Source organism: Petaurus breviceps, unplaced genomic scaffold (assembly GCF_028583685.1).
Source record: "Petaurus breviceps papuanus isolate PSGF00001 unplaced genomic scaffold, PetGlider_PUasm1.0 91133, whole genome shotgun sequence".
NCBI classification, from domain to species: domain Eukaryota; kingdom Metazoa; phylum Chordata; class Mammalia; order Diprotodontia; family Petauridae; genus Petaurus; species Petaurus breviceps.
Genome location: NW_027187419.1, coordinates 85,222,599 through 85,235,494, shown reverse-complemented (window position 1 = coordinate 85,235,494; position 12,896 = coordinate 85,222,599). Strand labels below are relative to the sequence as shown.

The following is a 12,896-nucleotide window of genomic DNA, read 5'->3' as shown; positions in this document are numbered from 1 at the left end:
GAATATCTTCATGGGGCAGCTGATTGAACTCCTGGTAATAGGCCCTATATAACCAAATGCAGTAGCAAAGTGGGCTAGGAACACCGAGCTGTAATTTTTCATGTCGTCAAATTGAATATCTGGGTGCTCGAAGCACTAGAGTGACAGAATACATGTAATTAACTTCAATCATGTCACAGGTACAGTTAGACTGCCTACTTAACATATTATCTCAAAGTAAAAAATTGGAACATTTGGAAGGAAGGAGAACTAAATCAGTGGTGTCAAACAAATAGAAATGGGGATCACTAAACTGTACCTGAGGATCCCTGCTGGCCCATATTGACTTAGAAAACCATATACTAACATTATCTATATTTTATTGTATTTTCATTTATTTTGTTAAATGTTTCCCAATTACACTTTAATCTTGTTCAGGCTTCATTGGGATGTGTTGCTACCTCACTGTATTTGACCCTTCTGAACTTCAAGCCCTCTCTTAGCCGTGTGGTTCAGTAGAAAAAAGCACTAGAATGAGACACAGAGCTCCTACGTTAATAACCAATCTCTGTCACTTACATGACTGTGACCTTGGGTAAGGTACATTAGCATCCCTTCCAGCTCTGAATCCTAGATCTTATAATCCTAGGTGAGGGAGATTATTGTGAACTAGAATTCCTCCACAGAAGAGGTAAGACACAAGATTTAAAGGATGGGTAGGATTCAGTTAGGTAGAGAGGAGGAAAATGTATTTTAAATTGGAGGAGATATGAACATAAAGATGGGAGCACATAAAGTATGTGATTTCTCTTTTAAAAAAGAAAGGAATTCAGTATTATTTCTAAACCTAGTTTGTTGCAAGGACAATGAAGACAAACTAATGATTATATATAAAGTTTAGCTATTGCAGTAAAAGAGTTCTGAGAGCTTCCCAGAAGACTTCTAGCTGGTAAACTCCTAGTTTGTCTTCTGTGTTTAACCAGTCTCCCTGGAGAAGAACTATTGGTTGTGGGTGTGTCTTATTTCACCTGACCCATATATAGGATGATGTCTTGCTTCATCACTACCTGCTCCACCTTCGGTGGGGCCACAAGTCAGGTGACCTAAGTATTACAACTTAGAGAACTTGTTCTCACAACATGAGCTTTATAGAGGAGATAGCTATGTGGTAGATATAAATGAATGGAAAATATATTAATATAAATTAATTTAAATTAATATAAAATATATATTAACGTGTGAAACTGTGTGCTAAGCCCCAGGGATACCAATAGAAAAGTCCCTGGAATACAAAAGATAGTCATTACTCTTAGGTAGCACACATTCTATATGAAGGTTATAACACATATGTATTTGTGTGTATATATATTGTTCTTTTGATATGTTTAATATATACACTAAACATATTAAATGAAATATATATTAAATGAATAACTTGAATAAAAATCATCTTATTGACAAGAAAGTCCTTCCTTTAAAAGTCTTTCCTTTAAAAGTCTTGTTGAGTTTGGAGAACATTTTGAGCTCTGTCTTTATCAATCATTACTTTCTAATGCTAATATTGTCTTTTATTTACTTATTAAATAGTATTTTATTTTTTTAATTACATGTGGAGATAATTTTAACTTTCTTTTTAAATAAGATTTTTGAATTCCAAATTTTTCTCACTCCTTCCTTTCCCTCTCTCCTTTCCCTTCTTCCTCCCTAAGACTGTAAGCAATTTCATATAGGTCATATATGTGTGATCATGTAAAACATATTTCCATATTAGTCATGCTGTGAAAGAAGTAATCAAACAAAAGGAAAAAACTATAAAAAAGATAAAGAAAGTGAAAATAGTATGCTTCAATCTTCATTCAGTTTCCATCAATTCTTTATCTGGATGTGGATAGCATTTTCCATCCTATGTCTTATGGAATTGTCTTGGATCATTGTATTGCTGAGAAGAGCTAAGTTGATCATCAAAGTGAATATTTTCTAATAGTTTAAAAAAGTTGTTGGAATTTTTTAAATGCTAAAAAGTGACATTATAGAATATATTGAAAGCTTTTATGATAAAAAATTAGTTCTTTGGATAAATAATAATAGCTCACATTTAGATAGTGCCATAACATTAATTAAAGCTTATAAATCTTTGCAAACATTTGAAAGGTCTCACTGATAATAACTGATGTCAGAAGTGGAACTTTTTCAGTCTATAAACAAGAGATTACGGTCTCAAATTTCAGTGCTACCGAAGAAACCCTCTGGTATGACATCAATGTGGAAAAGGCTAATCTGGGATGAGAAGAAAACAGGCCTAGAAAATGCTACAGCAAGGAGCTTGAGAACAGTGTATTTGATGTCTATCTGAGATCTGGCCAGTTGTGATTCATCTGGGAAATCACTGCTAGCCTCCCATAAATCCCACTGAATACATCAATTGTGCCTTGGGTTTTATTTTTACTTTTTATACATTGGCTACTACATAATTGTTCGTTTAGAAACAATAGCTGCTAAACGTTGGGGAATGATCAGGGGAGCCTAAACCCATCCCTAACTCCAACTCAGAATTAGCCCTACAAACCTAAACCAGTGGTGAGCATTGCAAATATCATTATCCCCATTTTATAGACTACATAACTGAGGCCAAGGAAGATAAGTGATTTGTCCATAGGTACATGACTAGTAAATAGTAGACCCTGGGCTCCAACCTTGGTTCTCTGATTATTAGTTTATTATGCTTTCAATAACTTCATTGCATAATTCTACACTAATGGACTAATGAATAGGCAGATTTGGGATCCTAGAGAAAAAAAGCAAATGAAATTGTTAGTCTGTGAGATCCTTTTAAAAATCAATTAAGTTTTGAAAAATGTGAATAATATGGAAGAAAATATTAGGAAATTAGGTAACAACCTCATGAAAATGGAGTTATAGTAGTAATCAGACATGCATAAAATGTTGAGTAAAAGGAGGAGGTTCTTAAAGGTGGTATTTTATGTTTATAAGATGCTACAGCAACAAGTGATCTGGCATTGGTGGTTAACATAGTAGCATTTGCAATATGATATTGAATTATAATTAATAGTAATTTGCACTTGTGATACCTTTCATCCAAACATTTCAAAGCATTTTATAAACATTAATTAAACCTTTCAACACATCTATGAGGGAGGTATTATTATAGAATTACACATTCTCAGGTGCTTAAACAAAAGCCCAGAGAAACAAAGTGATTTTTTTAAGATCATACAGTGTGTCATTGGTGACACAGTAATTCCAAATTCTCAGCTCCAACTCCTATATTTTAGTGCTAGTAAACTCAATGGACTAATGTCTAAAAATATTGCTGTAACCACTAAAAGAAAGCCTTTGGAAGATAAGTCAGGGCTGTTATGAGCACTTATTTTATGAGCATTTGCAATAAGCAAAACTGAAAATGGTAATACATGTAGATTGAATCTGGCACCTCTTCTAAACTGGGACTTTAATAGAACAAAATATTCCTTCACACTATGATTAAGGTCAAAGAAAAAACTTTTGGTTTTTTTGTGATCCACATTTAAGCAATTGATTTGACCTGGTATTCAGTTGAAAATATCAGTCATGTTAGATTTTTGATATGGAGTCTGTTTTGATAAGTAAAATTTTTAATAAATAAGACAATGTAGACTACCATGCAAAAAATCATAACACAAACAACTAAAAGAGCACATTATTGTATCAGAAATGACTAACAGAAAACTTTATTTTCCTAATGAAGGAAGACTCAATTGCAATAAATACAATTATTCCTTCCTGGATAAAGAACTATTTTTCAGATTGCAGACTCTTGGACTTGCTTTCACTGACCAAGTATATCACATCATGTGTGAATTCTTTGTACTGTTTGATAGACAATAATACTATGAAAGGTTTACCTTTTTCTATGCTATATTCTGTAGGACATTAATGAAGTTGAATAACCTGATCTGATACAAAAGCCACAAAACTATATCACCATTGACATGCTAGAGCATATGGCCTGGTCCTTAAAGAAACTGAAAATTATTCACCTAACCAAAACATAATAAGAGAAGAATATTAATAGAAACTGCCTAGGGCCTATGGTAGTGTCAGGTGTTAAGTATGCTTATCCCATTAGATACCCTCAGATTTCTGTCTGACTTGGTCTTCTACTATCCTAGTAACCTTAGGTCACCATCTTCAGTTCACAAATGCTTATTCTCTCTAAGTCTAAACAATTCTACTTATGTTTTAGTTTGGTATATGGAAAGGGTCCCATTATGTTCTGTTCTTGTTGAATATTAGTTTGAAATATGTGTGCTGCTTTGGTATTTACAATTCCTCTTGTGGGGTGTAAACGCTTTGTCATACTTGCCTCCCACTTAACAGGAGGAGTCAAGGTATCTGACTAAGTACATAAAAATTTCCTTAACAGAACTAGTCAATGGTCAAAGTAGTTCAAAACATTTTAATTAGAGGGTAATTAGACTTAATGAAGGTCTAAGAGGAAGATATTTGGTATGTTACCCATCAGGCAATGATATATCCCCTCTCCAAAATAGACTTCAGTCAAGGAAGTGAACAGAATGCACAACAGCCTTGCCTGTTAGACTGGAAAATCTATATATGAAAATGTGACAAATCTTATAAAGAGTTTAAAAAGAAATTTTATATAAACAAATTGTGGTACATGACTAAAATGGAATATTACTGTACCGCAAGAAACACAAAAAAGTGAAGAATTCAGAGAAGGATGGGAAGACATGAACAGATGCAAAATGAGCTAAGTAGAATCAGGGAAACAATATCTGTAATTACTACAATGTAAATGGAAAGAATAAAAGCAGCCCACATGGAATACTATGTAATCATGATAACCACATTTGGCTCCCCAAGAAGAGATAAGAAATATGTTTCTCTTTTCTTTGAAGAAATCAAGGACAGTGAATGTGAAGCATTATATGTCCTGTCAAACTTAGTTGATGTGTTGTTTAGCCTTACCAAACTGATTTTCTTTTTCTATTTTTTATTCTTTATTAAAAGGGCTAATAGCTTTCTGGGTAAAGGAAAAGAAGGCATATATTTGGGAATGAAGAATATTTAAAACAAAAGATATGAAGTTTTTTTTTAAGATACTTAGTAATCAGTAAGGTAACGAGAAGTACTGATTATGCTAATATGGTGGTGCTTCACTCTGTTTTTACAGAATTTCCATTCTATTTCCAAGAGGTAAATACATTTTTCCAAGGTTCTTATTAATACAAAAAGTGCTTCTATGAATATTTTGCTATAAAAGGGATCATTCTATCTTTCTTTAATCTCCTTTGAACATATGCCTAGGAAAGAGATCTCTAGATTAAAGAATATGAACAATTTGTTAACTTTTCCTGAAAAATTTCAAATTGTTTTCTGCAATATTGGTACCAATCCACAGCTTTATTGGTGGAACATTAGTGTATTTTCCTGCAACTCACCAACATTGTTGATTTGTATCTTTGCCAGTCTGTTGTTTCTTCTGCATTCTCCAAAAGGACCAATGATGTCACAAGGATAAAATCTTAACTTGTTTGTGAATTGCATTTAAGTGAGGCAGAGCTGCAGAGTCATCAGCCTCTCTCTCTCCTCCAGAGTTACTGAAATCTAGTGACAAGACAAAAGGTCAAGAGGACTGGTGATAACCCAGGATGTAATGGATGACTTTGACCTTTCTAAATTATGTTTGTCTGAGATCACGCCCATTCAATGACTGAGGGCTAGTTAAGAATTGAGAAAAAAAAGTTGTCCAATTTACCATTGCAAAGATATTCCTTCACATATTGCTATGGGTGTTGCTCACTCAGAATCTCCTCCAAATTATGACTCCTCACAACCCTAAAGGATGAGATTGTGGCCTAATATTAGTTATGTCTCAGTTCTATTATTTATTTAAAATAGTTTCATAGACTAACCCAGGAACTTAAACACCACTTATGACCTCTGCCCATGGGAAAATGTACTCTGAATTCCAGACATTTGACTTGCCAGTCATCTTACTATATCTAGACTTAAATCTCAGGAACCATCTAATCTAATTTCTTCATTTTACAGTAAAGGAAAATGAGGCCCAGAGATATAAAGTGACTTGGCAAAGCTCACATAAGGAACTGTGACCATATTTGTAATATTAAACTTGGGATATGAAACCAGTTCCTTTGATCCCAGACCAGTGGAAATACTGTACCATTTTTGAAATATAAAACATTTATAAGCTTGGGATCACCTGTATCTTGATTTTAAGAAGACATTTGACAGAGCTTTTCCCATTGGATATGAATAAAAGCTCAACTCCTTAGTTTAATATTCCTCTATCCCCAGGATATGGTCCCATCTTAACTTTCCAGATTTATTTACTACTCCCCTTTTTGCATGCTAGACTAGCCAAATTTAACTCCTTGCTTTTCCCTAAGCGAGCCTCACACTTACCAATTTCTGGACCTTGGCTCATACTGGGAGCAGGTCATCTAGAAGAATGAACCATGGACTAAGAGCCTAAAGAACTTGAATCCAGTCCTGTCTCTGGTCTTTAGTTTCTTCCTCTGTAAAATGAGAAACTGTGATTAGAAAATATCTAAATTTCTTTTAAGCTCTATCAATTTTTGATTTTACAAAAATTGGAAAGGACTATCACATTGTGTTCTTTTAGTGATGGTGCGTGGCTTCAAGTCAGGAAATATCACAATCTCCAAAGAAATAAAACTGAAGGTACAATGAAGAGGCAAACGGTAGGGAGGATAAGATGCAATGCATTACAAATGAAGAATTATGCAAGAGAGAGAGCATAAAGGATGTTATCAGAGAGATGTATAACTAGGAAACAAAAATTGATATGTTAACATGTCAAGAGTGAGGGATAACTTGGACAAGTCACTTTTGTGAGCTCTGCTACTATCCACATCAGGTCAAGGGAACTAAAGGAAAGTCACCATGGTGGGCATACCTCTTTATGATGTACTGATAAGAGAACATGAATAAGTCTCCTCAGGAAGGGTGGGAATGGATAGATTACAGAGGGAAATTATAGAAAGACAGCTTTGGAGTCACTATAAGGAAGAACTTCCTCTAAATTACAGCTATCTAATAATAATAAACTATCCAATGAAATACTGAAGTCCTCATTACTGAAAGAATTCAAGATGTGTCATGCTGACCATCCAAAAGGAATGTTGTTAAATTGGTTCTTGTATTAGGTGAAAGAATCACCTAGATTACCTCTAAAGTTCCTTCCGCCTCTAATATTATTTGAGTCTTAAGTAAGCAATGAAAACGTGAACTTTATGGAAGCCCAAAAATTGACTCAAAGAAAATTTTTCTTTTAGTATCTTGGTGGTTTTGGGTTTCTAAGCAAAAATTGAAGAGAGATATACAAAAACACTACCCACCTCTTAAGGGAGAGGGGCTTTTTTTTAGTATGTTATTTTTCCCCAGTTACATGTAAAAATTTTAACATTCATTTTTAAAATTTTGACTCCCAAATTCTCTCCCTTCCTCCCTCCCCACACCCCTTATTGAGAAGGCAAGCAATTTGATATAGGTTATATATGAATAGTCATGCAAAACATTTCCAGAACAGTCATGTTGTGAAAGAAAACAGATTTTTAAAAGCCTCAAAAAAATAAAGTAAAAAAATATGCTCCAATCTGTATTCAGACACCATTAGCTTTTTCTGGGGAAGGACAGTTTTCTTCACTACAAATCCTTCAGAGTTGTCTTGGATCATTATATTGTTAAAACTAGGTCTGCTAAGTCATTCACAGCTAATCCACAATATTGCTGTTATTTTGTATACGGTACATTTCTCTTTTCATCAGCTCATATAAGTCTTTCCAGACTTTTCTCAGAGCATCCTGCTCATCATTTCTTATAGTACATTAATATTCTATCATAATCACATACCACAATTTGTTCAGCCATTGCCCAATTGATGGACATCCCCACAATTTCTAATTCTTTACCTCCAGAAGAAAGCTGCTAATAATATTTTTGTACATATAGGTCCTTTTTCTTTTTTATCTCTTTTGGGATATAGTCCTAGGTCAAAAGGTATGTATAGTTTTAAAGCCCTTTAGACATAGTTCCAAATTGCTCCACAGAATGGTTGAATCAGTTCACAATTCCACCAACAGTGCATTAATGTCTAATTTTTTCCCCCATATTCCCTCCAACATTTGTCCTATACCTCTTCTGTCCAATTAGCCAATCTAATAGGTATGAGGTAGTACCTCAGAATTGTTTTAATTTTCATTTCTCCAATCAATGGTGAGTTGAGTATTTTTTTCATATGGCTATAACTAGTTTTGAATACTTCATCTGAAAATTGATCATATATTAATAGGGAAATGGTTCTTACTTTTTTATAAATTTGATTCAATTCTCCATAATTTTGAGAAATAAGGCCTTATATTAGAGAAACTTGCTTCAATTTTTTTTTCACATTTACTATTGCTAACTGTATTTCCTTCCATCCTCCCCCTCCTCCTCCTGGTTTATTCTATTCTCTCTCTCCTTTCACCCTGTTCCTTCTCAAAAATGTTTTGCTTCTGACTACTGTCTCCCCCAATATGCCCTCTTTTCTTTCACTCCCCTTCTCTTATCCTCATTCCCCTCTTGGTGGAAGGTCAGATAGATTTATATATCTAATTGAGTGTGTATATTATTCCCTCTTTGAGTCAATTGTGATGAGAGTAAGTTTCACTCACTCTCCCTTACCTCTCTCCCCTCTTACCCACCTGTAAAAACTTTTTCTTGTCTCTTTTACATGAGATCTACCCACTCTACCTCTCCTCTTTCTCCCAGTACATTCCTCTCTCCCACCCCTTAGTTTTATTTTTTAGATATCATTCCTTCATATTCAACTCACACCTGCACTCTCTGTCTATATATATTCCTTCTAACTACCCTAATAATTAGAAAGGTCTTTTGAGTTACAAATATCATCTTCCCATGTAGGGATGTAAACGGTTTAACCTTATTAAGTTCCTTATTATTTCCCTTTCCTGTTTACTTTTTTATGCTTCTCTTGAGTCTGGTATTAAAAAGTCAAATTTTCTATTCAGCCCTGGTCTTTTCATCAAGAATTCTTGAAAGTCCCTATATCATTGAATATTCATTTTTCCCCCTGAAGGATCATACTCAGTTTTTCTGGGTAGGTGATTCTTGGTTATAATCCTAGATACTTTGCCTACCAGAATATCATATTTCAAGCCCTCTGATTCTTTAATGTAGAAGCTACTAAATCTTGTGTCATCCTGACTGTGGCTATATTATATGTGAATTGTTTCTTTCTGTCTGCTTGCAATGTTTTTGCCTTGACCTGGGAACTCTGGAATTTGGCTATAATATTTGTGGCAGTTTTAATTATAGAAACTCTTTCAGGAGGTGATCAGTGCATTCTTTCTATTTTATCCTCTTGTTCTAGAATATCAGTGAAGTTTTCCTTGATAATTTCTTGAAAGATGATGGCTAAGCTTTTTTTTTTTTTGATCATGGCTTTCAGGTAGCCCAATAATTTTCAAGTGATTTCTCCTGTATCTATTTTTTAGGTCAGTTGTTTTTCTGAAGAGATATTTCACATTGTCTTCTTTTTTTCATTCTTTTGGTTTTGTTTTATTGTTTCTTGATTTTTCATAAAGCTTCCATTTGTTCCATTCTAATTTTTTTTGGAGGGGGGTAGGCAGAGCAATGGGGGTTAAATGACTTGCCCCAGGTCACACAGTAAGTGTTAAGTGTCTGAGGTAGGATTTGAACTGAGGTCCTCCTGACTCCAGGGCTGGTGCTCTATTCACTGTACCACCTAGATGCCTCTCCATGCTAATTTTTAAGAAATTCTTTTCTTTTTTTTTTAATTAAACTTTAATTTATTAATTTGTTTGTTTCCTTTTAGTTTACAGGATTCAATTCCACAATTCCTTGAATTTCACATTTTGTCCCCCTCTCTCCCCTCCCCCCCATGGCGGCTTATTATCAAGTATAGGATCTGTAAATACTTTCACATTATACAATGGTCAGGTTATAAGGATGGATTGTACCAGCTGGAATGAAAAATGGTAAAGAGGACATAAAATCAAATAAGAGAACGAAAAAGATCAGGTATTTTGCTTCCACCTGGATATAAATTTAGTTCTTTCTAGTTCTTTCTCTGGATGCACGTTTTTCTCTCCATCATGCGTCTTTTGGGATTGACTTATATCCCTGCATTGTTGAGAAGAGTCCAGTCTATCAAAGTTGGTCATCACACATACGTTGTGTCTGTAATTGTGTACAAATTCCTCCTGGTTCTACTCTTCTCACTCAGCATCAGTTCTTTTAAGCCTCTCCAGGTAAATATGAAGACCGCCTGCTCCCCGTTTCTTATAGCGCAATAGTATTCCATAACATGCATATACCACAACTTGTTCAGCCATTCCCCAATTGATGGGCACTCCCTTAATTTCCAATTCTTTGCCACAACAAAAAGAGCTGCTATAAACATTTTTGTACATATGGGTCTTTCTCCCATTTCTATGATCTCTTTGGGATATAACCCTAGGAGTGGTATTACTGGATCAAAGGGTATGAAAGTATTTATAGCCCTTTGGGCATAATTCCAGATTGCTCTCCAGAAAGGCTGGATCAGTTCACAACTCCACCAACAATGCATTAGTGTTCCAGTTTGCCCACATCCTCTCCAGCATTTGTCATTTTCCTGTTTTGTCATCTTAGCCAATCTGACTGGTGAGATGTGGTACCTCAGAGTTGTTTTGATTTGCATTTCTCTAATCAATAGTGAATTAGAGCATTTCTTCATGTGCTTATAGATAGCTTTAATTTCTTTCTCTGAAAACTGCCTGTTCATATCCTTTGACCATTTATCAATTGGGGAATGACTTGTATTCTTATAAATTTGACTCAATTCTCTGTATATTTTATAGATGAGTCCTTTGTCAGAGACATAGGTTGTAAAGATTCTTTCCCAATTTCCCACCTCCCTCTTAATCTTATGTGGCCATTTTAATGATAAGCTGTTGTGAATACTATATTGTGATTTTCTGTGCTAAGTTGTAATATTGTGAATGCTGTACCTTGATTTTCTGTGAATGTTTTTCTTTGCTTTGTTATGAAATAGAGTGTTCACTATACTATGTAATCAGAACCTTAAAAGCTATTTGCAGTAGCATTCTTCTGGAAAGCTGCTCATGCATGGCATTACATTCAGGAATTCAGGAGTTCCAGTATAGTCCTCTGAACTTCTCAATCCCCTGCCTTCTCACTGTCAAAGTGCTTGGTTCCAATGGCATCCAGTTCATTAATACAGATAATGGAGAGAGCTTTCTCTTTGGCCAATTCGAAGGCATCCTGGACAAATTTTGCTCTATCCCCAATTTAATGCCATGCACGAGCAGCTTTGCAGAAGAATACTAATGTGAACAGCTTTTAAGATTCTGATTACACAGTATAATGAACACTCTGTTTATTCCAAACAAATCAAAGAAAAACATTCACAGAAAATCAAGGTACAGCATTCACAATATTACAACTTAACACAGAAAGTCACAATATAGTATTCACAACAGCTTATCATTAAAATGGCCACATAGTTTCCACCATAGTGGCCACAAAGTTTTGAACAAAGAACAATCATCTCAAAGTACAATGGTCAAAGTTCTCCACTCATGGGACACACTTAAGTTAACTCAATCAGTCACTTATTCAGCAATCAATTACTAAGTATCATCAATCACTAAGTACAATCATTAGAGAATACACCAACCCTCCACCCCTAGGTCACTAGTAAACTACAATTTCATCATTACTCAGTACCCACAGAGAGGTCTTTTCATCTTGACTTGGGGCTGGTTCTCAGATTCCCTGGATCCCCTTCCATGGTCCCAGATTCTACCTGCGTTCACCAGACTGTCACCTGGGTTCAATGGCAGACAGTTCCCAGTTCCTTGTCCAGCTCTCTGGGTAGGTCCTGCTCCACACTGAAGTTGACAGGGTCCAGTCCATCTCAAATCCTTCACAATGTCTGCTCCTGGGAATTCAAGGCTCAACCAAGCCATAAACAAAGTCCTTGAATCCTGGTCATGCTTCCTCAGTCTCCTGCAGCTTGTTCAAAAAAGCAGAATCACCTTATCCAGCCTGGGGGAGGGAGCTCCTGGCCTCCTGGGCTCCTGGCTTCCTGGGCTCCTGGCTTCCTGTTCAGAAGAAGCTCCACCATCACAAGTTCTCAGGAAATTCTGGCTCAGTTCTGGATTCTCTCTCCAGCAGAACAGCTTCTGCCACCAGATTCTTGTCTGAAGAAATTATGACTGTGCCTGTCTGGGGCTTTTCTTATATACACAGCATTAGCTACTTCCTGTTTCAGTCAATCCCTTCCCATTACATCAGGAACCTTCCTGTTCATACCTTCAGTTTCTTTCACAGAGGTTTGATTAGTTACTAAGTGCTAAGTACCTGCTTAATTGACAATCCAAAAAGGGGGTCTTCAAATTCAAATTACATTTCCATTACAACATGTTGTTCTATTTGCCACCCTAGAAACTTAGTCAAAATTGTAATTCCCTTTTAGTAATTATGGGTGTCTCTATTAGGTCAAACAAGTTGGAGATCAATGGCAAGAGGGACATATCTGACATGTCAGTGGCATTCGGGGAGCAGTAGTACTACACAATTGAAATGTCTTTCTTAAGAGGGAGGGAAGAGTCTGGAAGGGAATAGTATCCAGTAAAATAAATCAACTTCAGGAGGTGGATCATAAAGCAGGTATTGAGGGGAGAGAAGGAAAGTATAAGAATCAGAGATCAGGTTCTGGACTTGGTGAAGAGATGTGGGTTGATATATAGGAATAGCTCTTATCAATTATAGATCATTTCTGTTCTTCCACCTCCTCTTTTGTTGCAAAAAAGAGGGAG

General features: G+C 35.5%; 1 long non-coding RNA gene across 4 annotated transcripts in view; it reads right to left on the bottom strand.

Moving 5' to 3' along the window:
• Positions 1–12,644, bottom strand: part of LOC138155554 (uncharacterized) — a 36,815-nt gene extending 24,171 nt beyond the window's left edge. The window contains exons 1-4 of one of the 4 annotated variants that reach the window (XR_011166862.1): positions 11,882–12,644; positions 6,430–6,542; positions 5,759–5,838; positions 5,442–5,607 (exon numbers count right to left, since the gene is read on the bottom strand). This is a non-coding gene — a long non-coding RNA (uncharacterized lncRNA). The remainder of the gene's footprint in view (positions 1–5,441; positions 5,608–5,758; positions 5,839–6,429; positions 6,543–11,881) is intronic. The other 3 variants (XR_011166861.1, XR_011166863.1, XR_011166860.1) reach the window with 3 other exon arrangements.
• Between the last annotated feature and the right edge of the window lie 252 nt (positions 12,645–12,896).